The sequence below is a fragment of the Passer domesticus genome, chromosome 10 (assembly GCF_036417665.1).
Source record: "Passer domesticus isolate bPasDom1 chromosome 10, bPasDom1.hap1, whole genome shotgun sequence".
NCBI lineage: Eukaryota > Metazoa > Chordata > Aves > Passeriformes > Passeridae > Passer > Passer domesticus.
In genome coordinates this window covers 41287408-41300114 of record NC_087483.1, presented here as the reverse complement: position 1 = coordinate 41300114, position 12707 = coordinate 41287408, and the positions used below count along the sequence as shown (strand labels likewise).

Sequence of the window (12707 nt, the reverse complement as noted above, 5' to 3'; positions counted from 1 at the left end):
AACACTCTAAAAAACTTAATCCATGAAGCTTTTTGGAACTACAGCAAGAATATTTCCCATTATTGTAAATATTCCACGAACTTGAATCTAAGCTAGAATTTACTCCAAGGAGCACAGCCCTGCTATTCCAACAAGAAGGAAGAGTCTGTAATCCTTCCAAGCTCTCCTTGCCCCCCTTCCCTCATCCCACTTTTCAAGTTCACTTCCCAGCTGAGGGGCTAAACTGCTTTCAGCTTCTTACATCCTTGTGGATTTAGGGATTGATCACAGAGGAGGAAGCCAGACCCTTCTTTCCTTCCAGCCAGCAATGTAATCCCCCTGACCTGAACCCAAAAATCACTTATGGTTTTAGCTTAGAATTTAGAAATTCCTCCAGAATTTCTCCACAGTGGGAGAGGACAGACCATGCTGGAATTCAGGCACGCCACACCTGGAGTGCAGGCTCTGAATCCACAGCAATGCCATTTGATCTCCCTCACAATTTGGTGTGTAACTATTTATTTGGGACAGCACAAGCCTGACCTTAACAAATGTTTCAGCCTCTGAAAAAAAATCTTTGTTAAAACCTACCACATGGTGTGTGTATCAGTAATTTAGGGGATAGAAACCACGGCACATCAGGAGTGCAGCTACAAACGTAGCACTTTATAAATCAAATTTATGCCACAGAGCCAGAGCAGGAGGACACTGGGCTGGGCTCCTCAGCTCCCTGGTTGGGAGATCATTTCCACACAAATGCCTTGCACAAACTTTTCCCAACTGGCATGGTTTTTCCTTTCTGCAAGAAGTGCAAGAAAAGGCTGAAGCACAAGCACAGCTGAGGGAGGGGCACAAGGAATAATGAACTGCAACAACAAGAAGCAAAAATACAGTCAGGCAGGGTTTAAATATGTATAAAACACAGAAAATACCTCAGTCCAGATCACAGAAGGGTTAAAGTTGGAAAAGAATTCTAAGATCATCCAGATGAGAGGCATAAGAGGAGAAATTTTATATAAAAAGCATTTTGTTGCTATTATGGGTAATTAATATGGAAACAGTTTTCTGGGTGCTGTGCTGAGCTCACTGTCAGTCCCAGGCTCTGAAACAAGATCAGGGAGCTGTGAAAGGTGATAGCCTGGGAGCTGCAGGAAGGCTGGAACAGTCACTGGCTGGCTTCTGGCTCCTGAAATTCACTCAATCCCACAGGGAATGGGCTTGGAAGCTCATCCAATGCCACCCCTGCCATGGGCAGGGACACCTTCCACTGTCCCAGGCTGCTCCAAGAGAGTTCAACCTGGCCTTTGGCACTGCCAGGGATCCAGGGGCAGCCCCAGCTGCTCTGGCAATTCCAGCCCAGCCAGGAATTCCCAATTCCCAATCTCCCATCCATCCCTGCCCCTGGCAGTGGGAGCCATTCCCTGGATCCTGGCCATCCATCCCTTGTCCCCAGTCCCTCTCCAGCTCTCCTGAAGCCCCTTTAGGAACTGGAAAGTCACCCCAGAGCTCTTCCTTATTCTCCCTTGATGCCTAGAAAAGCAAAAGGACCTGTCTGGGGCAGGAAATCAAATCCTGCAGGGAGCAGATCCACAGCTGTCAGACACAACCACACAAGCCATGCCCAGTGAGGGCCCCACTCCCATCTTCAGGACAGGTTTCCCAAAAAGTATTCCTGGTTTGAAGGATTTTCTCATCCTTCAAAGAGGGGACTCACACTCCCCTCTTCACAAAATACTCGAATATTGATGCCTCAGGTTTATCTTTTCCATGTTTCAGGCTCTGTGCTGCTTTGGTGTGCAGTTCTGAGCTTCACATGAAGGGTTGCTGAGCTCTGTGCACAGAGCAGGGACACAAAACAATTCCTGCTCCAGCTGGGCACCAAGGACAAATGATCCCAATCCCAGCCCAGGAGCACAAAGCCCGTGGGCTGCAGAGAGAAAAACAAGCAGGGTGGGACTGCAGGGGCTGCAGTGGGGTTGGCCACTGAACTGCAATGTGCACATGGAGCAGAGCTGAGCCCAGGGAGAGACCCCGGCAGCGCTCGTGCATTTTGGGGCCATTTGGGTTCATCCTGGGGGCAGCCCTGGCTGGGCTCTGCTGCTGCCCGAGGTGCATCCATGGAGGAGATCCTTGGATCAATCCCTGCTCTGTTCTGGAGCTCTGGCCAGCCCCTGCTCTGGGTCAGCCTCAAGGCTTCACTATAACTTTGGGCATTAAACCTGGGCTCCCAGCGTGTGTTTTTGCAGGGATCAGGTTTGTGATTCCCATCTCCTGCTCTGGTCTCATCAGCCTGTCCTTATCCCTGTCCCTGCAGCTGCAGCCAGGCTGGTCCTTCCTCATTATAAACCATCTTTAAGTGGAATTTTAGCTCCACATTCCTGCAGCCCAAATCAAAACTATTCATGGAGAATGTGTAATTTTGTATTTTAAATATGTTTAGATGGGACCATCATGATAATCTGAGGGCACTGGCCCTCCTGCAGAAACATCTGTGTCAAAGCAGGGACTTGTCCCCTTCTGTGGTCTATTTTTAAAAGCTTCAAATGTATTTTAGATTTTAGATCATCAAGGAAATGCAATTTAAGACAAATCAGAAAAATCAGTTGTATGTATGGACTAGTTAATAATTATAATTTCCACTGAAAAGGCATTAGAAAAAAGCCTTTTAAGTACTAAGAAAGAGAAAAACCAACTGAATTATGGAAAAACATTTGGTGGGAACCCCCAGATTTTATACCCTTGTGCTCAGGAAGGTGCCTGGCTCACCTTTAAACCCTCCCAATCCTTTCCAAGAGGAGACTTTGTAAATGAGCTGGATTTTACAGGACTGCAGGGCTGCAGAACAGGGCCACCCACATGATTTCCTGACATGGAAAAATCAGCCAAATATTGATCATATGGCTTTATTGGATTTAAGTAGCCTGATCATTAGTTTTTATTCACCTGAATCAGGGATTTACTAACTTGTTTCCCTGGAAGATAAAAGTTTTGTAGTTTCCAGTGAGTTCTGAAGTGCCCTTCACAGGAACAAAGCTCTTTCTCTCCCATCACCAGTTGCCAAGAACTGTTTTCCAAGGATCACAATCAAGTGAGTAATAAATATTAACCTGATCAAGGCATGTGGATATCATTCTGCTACAACACTCAGAGGCAGTTTACTCAGCTTTCTGCACTTGAAGTGGTATTGTAAGGCAGAATGGTGTAAAGAACCCCAGCTGAAGGCTGGCTGTGATGGGGATACATTGAATTCTATACCCTGAGAATACAATATCAACTGAAAGCTGCTCCATGAGAACTTCATGGAGCACAAAGAGGATCCTCCAGTCGGAACACCCACGTGTCAGACTATTCCTGAGTGCCATTGTGCCTCCTGTCACCTGCTCATTTGCCTGCAGGATCTGTCCTCTGCAAATGTCACTTGCTGCCACTCAAATGCTGAAATTGTGCTGCAGATAAAAAGAAAACTTAAGGAAAAAAATTATATATATATATATACATAGAGGCCTGAACCAACATAAATGTCTGCACTGGCAAAGGAAGTTTTATACCTAAATAAGAATTAGCAGCATCAATAAATGGTGTTGGAATTATCTTGGGGAGGTTAAATATACATTTTAGTACCTATAATATTTATGATTTTCCTCTGTTGCCTTTTATTGAAGGGGGACCTGTAGTCAGGTTTTGCTGTTCCCTCTTTGGGACAGGAATGAGCCAAGAATTCACTCCTGGAGCTGCTTCCTGAAGAATTATTTATTACCAGATCACACAGAGATTCACCAGTGGACTCCCATTTATGTGGTACAGGAACAAGAGCATTTTGTTTTCTAACACCTAAACAAGAAGCACCTCAAATAGATTCCTGCTGCCATGGAAAATTCCCTGGGATCTGTGTCCTGAACAGCTTTAGTTCCTGGATTAAGGACTGATCAAAAAAGAGGAGATATTTTAACTTTTGATGAGTTTTTCAACAGAAACTTGAGCTCATCTTCCCTTTCCCTAAATCCAGCTGTTTTGCCCCCACTCTCAGAATGGCACCAATAAAGTGAGGGTGGAATTGGGCTGGATTAATGGTTGGACTCTGGGACCTTAAAGGTCTTTTCCAACCCAAATGCTTCCCTGATTCTGAGATGAAACCTCCACGACATGGGATGAATCCTTTGAAGTGATCCAAACTTAGTTTGGGAGGCTGAGCCAAAGCCAGCTCTGGCAATTACTGCCCCACCTTGGTGAGAATCCTCCCCTCTCAGGAATATTTTTCAGCAATGTGGTAAAAAATAAAAATAACCCTTTTTGTGTGCAGCTCTGGAGGATCACCACCGGTCTGGAGAGAAGAGAGGCTCTTTTCTTCAGAAACTTGCTGGGTTTGACTTTAAAAGCATCCCTGGTTTTAATTTCCAAGCATTTCCCTGGACTGGGATCCTTCTAGGAAAAGGCCAGCTGAGAATCTCCAAAATGATGATGCTTTCCTAAAGCATTTCAATACATTTTTCACCATGATTGTGGCCACCATGGATGTGAACTGATAGGGAGGGGAAAAGAAAACAAAATTGAAACACCAAATGAAAAAAGAATCCCTTCACAACCTTTCAGGCCACATTCACGTAAAAAAGATCAACTTTTTTTAGGTTTTCATTAACAGCTACATTTTAAATTTGCTGCCCTTGAGCTTCCTTTTTTTTTTCTTTTTTCAGAAGGAATTATTAAAACAAAAATCAATGATCTGAGTTTGGTTTGGTACTTCAACAGAAAAGAATATTTGGTTTATCTGTACTACACTATACATTCTTATCTGTACTACACTATACATTCTTCTTTTAAATATAATTTATAATTAATAAATAATGTCAGGACCTCTTATCTGTTATTTTAAATCAGTAGCCCTTTCAGCAAAAAGATGTGGCTTTTACTTCACAGAAATTTCTTGTGATATTTCAGGAAAACCTAAGGACGGAGAGATGTAATTTTCTAATACCACAGACTGAAATAATCCAAACCCTCAACATTTTCTGGACATATCCCAAGAACCTCAAAACTTTCTGGAGGTATCCAGGTTCCTGGGGTTGTAGGAAGCCAATCTTTAGCTTTGCTAAGAAAAATTAACCATTAAAAAAATTAATTGCAACAATTTTGCTATTTTGTTATGAATTCTAAAGAGAGAGGCACTGCAGGACTAAGAAGTTTTGCATTACTTAAACATTTAACTTTGAAATTACAACCAAATCTCTGAGCTTGATTAATTTGGTTACAATAAAAGAAGTGTTGGGAACATTTCCTTTTGTTCAGGGTGCCTGCTGCTTCAATTTTTCAAAATGAAAAGCCTTTGTAGTTGGTTTTATTTACAATATCTGTGCGAGGAAAAATCCAAAATGCCAGCCCATAATTCAGTTTCAGAAGGAGCAGCTGGAAGAGAAACGGGGATCATGGAAAACAAACTTCTTGCAAAAACTTGGCAGAAGTGGTACAAAAATTTCTGCTCAGGCAGAGAACAACTTATCAAATCTATTACATCTCAAATGTACTTTGAGAATTTGGCTCTAAAATGCTCCTAAAAGTTGTGATATTAAAGAGCAACATTAGAAAAATGTCTTTTTTTAAACCCAAATCCTTAAAATAATTTCTGTAGGAAAAAAAATTCAAATGAAGTAGGTTTCCTTTTATTAAATTTAAGAAGGTAGAATTCGTTTATACCTTGCTTTAGAGAGAGCACCTTGGGATTTCACAAACCTCCAAGCCTTTCATATGGAAAGAAGAGAGAGCGAGACAGAAAATTGATTGTTCTCAGAAAAACATCAGGGCTTCAGAAAAGGGAAGTGGGCTCCTGCTTTTAATGACAATTCAGGAAAAATAGGCTGAGCAGGAAAGTGCTGGGAGCCAAGGCTGCCTCAGGATAAGCCAAGCCCAAGGCTTGGGAAGGCCAGGGTGGGAGCAGAGCCAGGGCTCTGGGTGCCACAGCTGCACGGGGTGGAATTCTGCACTCAGGAATGGCCCAGAGAGCCTTGGGGCTGGGGATGGCACAGGGCACTGGGTGTGTCTGTCCCTGAGTGCACAGCACCACATTCCTCCCAGCTCCACCTGGCTGAAAAGGATGGAGAGATGCAAACCCCACTCATCCTTCCAGAGGTGCAGTCCCGGCTTTCTCTGTTATTGATGCTGGGTTTGCCCCCAACACAAGGAAAACCTGGAGCTGCTGGAGAGCTCAGAGGAGCCAGGAGCTGCTGCAGGGCTGGAACCCCCTGGAGCCAGGCTGGGAGAGCTGGGAATGCTCCCCTGGAGAAGGGAAGGCTCCAGGCAGAGCTCAGAGCCCCTGGCAGGGCCTGAAGGGGCTCCAGGAGAGCTGCAGAGGGACTGGGGACAAGGATGGAGGGACAGGAGCCAGGGAATGGCTCCCACTGCCAGAGGGCAGGGATGGGTGGGACATTGGGAATTGGGAATTCCTGGCTGGGCTGGGATTGCCAGAGCAGCTGGGGCTGCCCTGGATCCCTGGAAGTGCCCAAGGCCAGGCTGGAGCAGCCTGGGATAATGGAAGGTGTCCCTGCCATGGAACTGGATAAATTTTAATGTCCCTTCTAACCCAAAACAATGTGGGACTCTCCAAAACCTGCTGCTAAAAGGTGCAAGAAAGCACAAATTGTGAATTCCAGCTGCAGAGAAAGGAAAATCCTTCCTTCCATTTCTGAGGAAGGAAGGATTGACCAACTAAAGGCAGCGGATTGCTGGTTAAATGACATTTATTTAATGGAAGGGTTTCTATAGAGGAAAATTGCAATGTTATCATATAATTAAAGATAATGCACGAGGTCTGAGTGGGTGAGGCAGGGTCAGGAAGGTTTGGGAGTATTGGACTACACAGGAATGTGGATTCCATCCAGAGAGCCCCTGCTTTTAAAAATAGATCAAATGGAACAGCAGCAGTGGCTGCAATACCTGCACAGCTGTGAGCACTTTAGTGGGGGGAAAAAAAAGAGTACAAACTACAAGTTAAGATGCTGAGAATGAGAACTAAATGTTTTCTTGGAGTTCACTGGAGCATCCTGAGGTTTATCCACATGTACATATTAAAACTTTCAGGAAATAACCAGTACAACATGAACCTTAGAGAGAAAAGTACTTTCCTGCCCTAGTTTTTCATACAGAAAAAAAAGGGTTTTTCAGAACCCAAACACAGACTTTGATAATTATTCCCACAAAACATTTGGTTTTCCAAATGGTGTAGATTCCCATTTTAGAACAAATGAAAACATGCAAAGGTCTATCCTGGAAGGGAAGAGTGACAACCAAACAAACCAACCCCTCAATAAGGCAGAGGCATAAATAACCTCTCTTGTCTTTTAAATGGAAAAATCTTCCTTCTGAGGGTCAAAAAAATCCCCAAACTAAGGGAAAATGAAAAGGGAAGAGAACTGCCTTAATTCTTTCCCTTCATTTTCAAAGACTCCATAAATGACACACTTAATTTGTGTGGGCTAACACAGCACTTCCAAGAATTCTCTACTGATGCTGCTTCAAAATAGAGATTATATATGTGTATATATTATATATGTATAGAAAGATCTGTATTATACAGCTTTGCAGAACGAGCCCTTGCCCAGCAGATCCTGATTGGACTAAAAGAAGAAAATTAATTACAAACACTGAACAAAATCAGTTCTAACTGTGCTGCACCAGAGCATCACCTGGGCCTCAGCACCCTAAGAACAGTGGAGGTTGTGCTCCTCAAATTCCCACCTCCTAAGAGCCACCCAAAGTTCAGATTTGAGAATTAAGGAGCTTATCCATGAATTTATCCCTGCCCTGACTCAAGAGCATTTTACAGGCTTCACTTTGAACAGCCTCAGCTCGAGTTGGTGCCTCCAGAAGTTCAAAACTGAAGCTGGAGCCTCATTTTGGACCTCTCTGCTACAGCAAAGAAAAGCAAATATGTAAATTCCCAGTGAATTCAAGTGCCCCATTAGGAGCTCAATTATATTCTGAAATGATGTCTTAATTGGTTTGCTCATAGATGAGCTGTACTGCTAACCAAAAATCTACTGCCATAATCAGCACTAAATTTCAGATATTGCCACACATTAAATTAACAGCAGATAATGAGTGGGAAAATTAGCTCTATTTCCATAATAGAAAAAAAAAAGTCCCATATTACCTATGGTGTTTATAGAGAGTTAGTTTCAAAATAGGAGAAAATGATCCATAAACAAAACTCTCCTGAATATCCTCACATTTATTTGGATCATTTATTGATAATAAATAACACAAGCAGGAAAAATAAATGGCACAGACCACATCAGATTTGTGCTTTCAATATTTAATTTAAAGAAATCTAAATTTCTATGGAATTTTTCAAGAGATTTACCCCGTTTTACCCTTTTTTCACCTAATTTTTGTCTTTTTGAGCATAAGCCCCATCCTCAATTACTCTTTAGGTTTTAAGGTAGCGCTGGCTCTTATCAGTACCACAAAAATATTGTAACTGATCTGCAGGTCAAAACACTCATGAGAAAAGAAGAATAAAGAAAAACATTAAGGGCAGGAAAAAAGAGAAGCTAAGGAAGGATGGATATTCCTGTAACTAAAAGGAGGAGAAGAAATTGAGCTCTTTCCATGGATAGTTATTATTTTTAACTTCAGAATAAATTAAAATTATTATCAAAAAAGGGGTTAAACTTGTCAGAGTGGTCAGACTCCCAAACTTGAGCTGCTGAAAGATTTTGGAGGTCAAAACCAAACTTGTTACTTCGAGATAAATGCACAATGTGGATTATTTGAGTTACCTTTGCTGTCTGAAGGAAACAGATTTCAGAGATCTTGTCTGTAAATGATAAAATCTTCAACAGTGCTGCCTCCAGCCACCACCATCGTCAGCAAGGATCTGCACAACAACACCAGAGCACAAAATCAGCCAGGAGAGCTAAATACTGCTTGATTTATTTCTTCAAAATAAATTTCATGGAACACGTGAATTTAGGAGCTGCTGTTAAAAATAAACAGTCACTAGGTGGGAAGGGGTTGGTCTGCTTGAGGAATATGATAATTATTCTCCATTAATACATTTAAAAATACACCTAACTTGGGGAATTCATTGTTATACCAAAATAACAACAGCAAGGGTCCCATGAGTTAAAATTTCAATTAAATAAAATTACAAATTAGTATTGAAATCTGACATCTTATAAGCACTAATAGATTATGAAAAGCTAAACCACCTCCCTAGGCTGGAATTAAAGGCAACTTTAAGACAAGGTCACTATAAATGCCAGTTATGATTTTAAAAAATAAAATTACTCAACAACATAACCCCAGAACATCATTTGTTAGTGCTGCTTTCATATCTCAGCAGTTATGGAAAGATAAATATAAAAATTCAATCACTAGAAAGCTCATCAGGCCCAGAAGTTTTTGCCTTGTAAACAATTTTTCTTTTTTACTCAGTCAGTTCTGCTTGGTTTAGACTTTGTAAGAGCATGGAGGAACCCAAGATGAATCAAAGGAAAAGCTCCTGAGAAAAATCACCTTTCAAACCAACTTCTGCCACAAACCAGCAAGTTATGGAATCCCTGCATGGACACTCTGCTCCTCTAGGGCTCCCAAAAATGCCAAATCCTCCCAGAGGAAACACCTCCCATCAGTGTCTGGAACAAAACTGCTCACAGTTCTGTTCCCTCTCTTTCTCATGGAGACCTGAGAGAGGAATTGGCTGTCCCTGCACCTCCACCCTGCCCAGCTGAGAATGGAGGGATCCTGGGGAAAACGTTCCAGACCCAAAATGAGCCAGGGAACTCCTAAAAGCTGCTGGGCAGGCCCTGGAGTGACCCACAGACCGGTGAGGAACTTCCAGATGTGGTTCAAGGTGGGGCTGAGGGGCAGGAGAGGAAGGGAAAAGGTTTTTTTACAATTGAAGGTTCAAGGAAGACCTGGAAGTCAGAAAGTCTCTGTGAAACAGGAGGTGAAAAAGATCTGGTGATGAGCTCAGCATCACTGAACAACCCAGCCCAGGACACAAATGTTGGTGCACTGAGGTCCAAGTGCCACTGGAGGTGGCACCCAGGGCTCTGGTGACAAGGTGGGACAGCCACAGCTTGGACTCCCTGACCTTGGAGGCCTTTTCCAACCCCAAAACCACTAAACCCAAAGCTTCAAACCCACACATCGTGCATCCAAAACCTACAACCCCTCAGAATCAGTGGTAGTTAAGGTTGGAAAAAGCCTCTGAGACCACAAAGTTCAACCAGCACCACTTTCTGACAGCTCTGTTGGCTTTGGTGTCCTTTGTTTGACCTCTAACCCAACCCTAAGCCTAACCCAACAAAGTCCAAGGGATAAATAACTGGTGCAGAAGCCCAGGCAGGATCCAACCACTGATTCCTTTAATGAGTTCAGCACAGTTTGGATCCAAAGAGAAAAGCCCACCTACAAAAAACTGGGAAATGGATTGAGAATTGGAGTGGAAAATGGCATTTTAGAGGGAGAACACGTAATATGGAGCAGCTCTGGGATGATGATGAAATATTTCATTGTGCCACTTTAAACAGATTTTGTTTGGAGTCTCCAAAGTGGTTCTGAGTCCTCCCTTGAAGTGACTTTGTTCACATAATTTGGTGCTGAGGTTTTCTATCAACCATGCTTCAAACTTCCCATTCAGTTCTTAATCTCCCCAGATTTTTTTTTGTGCCATGAAAAGATCTGTATTTTATTTTTTCCACTGACAAGTAAATCATTCTCACGTTGCCTTTTGTGTTAATAGATGATATTTTCTATTTTCTTTGTGAACTGCACAGCCACAATCCAGATATTTAAACTCTGCTCCCACTGCAGATGTTATTTCTGATCAGATTTAATCATCACTCTCAAACAGAACAACTGCAATAATTGTAAGGGTATCATTAATTTTGTTCTCAAAACCTCTAAGCCTTCTCCAAGGGCTTGGAGCATCACAGCACTGGGAAGAAATTTCTTCTGTGTTTAACCACATCTTTCAAGGGAAATCTGCTGAATTTCATGGGACCTGTTCATTTTGCTGAGAGCTCCATTTTTGCTGAATATGATTTTATGATCATCACCCTAAGACCAGGAGGAGTCACTATGACCTCACCCCCAATTAATGGGAATCTATTGATGGAATTAAATGTTTTCTGTGATTTACAGTGTTGATTCCCCTAAGACATTAGATACACAAATGAAGGCGGAGAATCCCAGGATGGTTTGGGATGGAAGGGACCTTAAAGCCCATCCAGTGGCACCCCTGGGTGCTCCAAGCCCCATCCAACACATCCCTGTGGATCCTGGACACCCTTTCCTGGTCACCACAGCCCAGGAGTGCCTGGAATTCCTCTGTGCTGCCCTTCAGGTGCTCCCTGTCCTTCTTTTGAAATTTTTTCTCTTTTTCTTCTGTTCTCCGGCACTTTATTTTGAATGTTGTTCCTCTAAATATCCCAGAGTATGAAGAGTTGGTTCTACAGGATTCTGCATCCTAGTCTGGTGCCAACCCACCAAACATATGTCTCTGCTCAAATGGAAGAAACTGTTTTGATTTCTCTTTTTTTTTTTGAAATGTCTTCCTGGACTGGGGACAAAACATTTCTTTAGATACAACTCAACATTTAGTATCTTCTGAGATATGGAATTTCCTATAAATTTTTGTTCCTTTATTCCCATGCAACAACTTTGAAGAAGATGAACTGTCTGAATACGTGACAAGAATTATTAAATGTTCAAAAATTCATTACTGAATCAAAATTAATTTAGAAATTCCTGGTTGGGAGGGTGGGCAGGCCCGGGAATGGAATTCCCAGAGCAGCTGGGGCTGCCCCTGGATCCCTGGAAGTGCCCAGGGCCACGTTGGAGCAGCCTGGGACAGTGAAAGGTGTCCCTGCCCGTGGCAGGGGTGATGTTGGGTGGGATTTAAAGCCCTTTCCAACCCAACTCATTCCAGGATTCCACGATAATTCTTCAATCTCATGGGTGACAAACGCGCCTGAGCTTCCTAGAGATGTTTAGGAATGAAAAGAAACCCATCAGCTCAGACAGGTGCAAAATCTCACATCATTTTCTGTTAGATAAGGGAATATTGGGGAAGCACCACCACAGAAACACTCCACAGCCGCTGCAATTTCCATCAGTTGCTGCCTCTGGGAGGTGTTTTTCTTGTTTGTGAGAAAAAAAATCCTTCCAGTCACATGAAAATTATTCCACAGCAAGATAAATGCACGCAGCAAACAGCAGAATTTTTGATGCATACCACAATATCTGCACACAGAAAAAGATTTCTTTTTTTTTTTATTTTTTTTTTTTTTAGTGGCAAATGCAAAGGAGCAGCAGATTGGAAAACACTGCAGGGATCTCTGGATTTTCACACCTGAGGGTGCAGAGCAGGAGCAGGACAGGAGCAGGGCTGGATCCTGCCCCGAGCTCAGAACCCAGCTCAGTTCCAAAGGGCACCCCTGGAGAAGAACGAGCAGGAAAACACGAGTGTTTTCCTTTTTTTATTCCACAGTCACGCTGGAAAGGCTGCCTCAATCTTTCTTTTAAATGAATAGTTGGGAGTGAGAAATAAATAAAGCAGGTCAGATTGGTTTTGTCAGAGATGAGCGAGATCCCATGACAGATGAGTCTGCTCCAGGACTGTCCCAAGGAGGAATTCCACCCTGCTTTTCACTGCTATTTACCATTTCACTGACACCAAGAGAACAGAACTTTCTAACTTTCTTCGGAAAACAAGAAGATATTTGAACTGA

At 42.8% G+C, this 12707-nt stretch overlaps 1 protein-coding gene across 6 annotated transcripts in view; it reads right to left on the bottom strand.

The window, feature by feature from the left end:
• Nucleotides 1-12707, bottom strand: part of MBD5 (methyl-CpG binding domain protein 5) — a 121218-nt gene that overhangs the window by 68616 nt on the left and 39895 nt on the right. For all 6 annotated transcript variants that reach the window (XM_064435299.1, XM_064435297.1, XM_064435296.1 and 3 more), the window contains one exon: nt 8748-8845. The gene's annotated coding sequence lies outside the window, so the exon portion shown is untranslated. The remainder of the gene's footprint in view (nt 1-8747; nt 8846-12707) is intronic.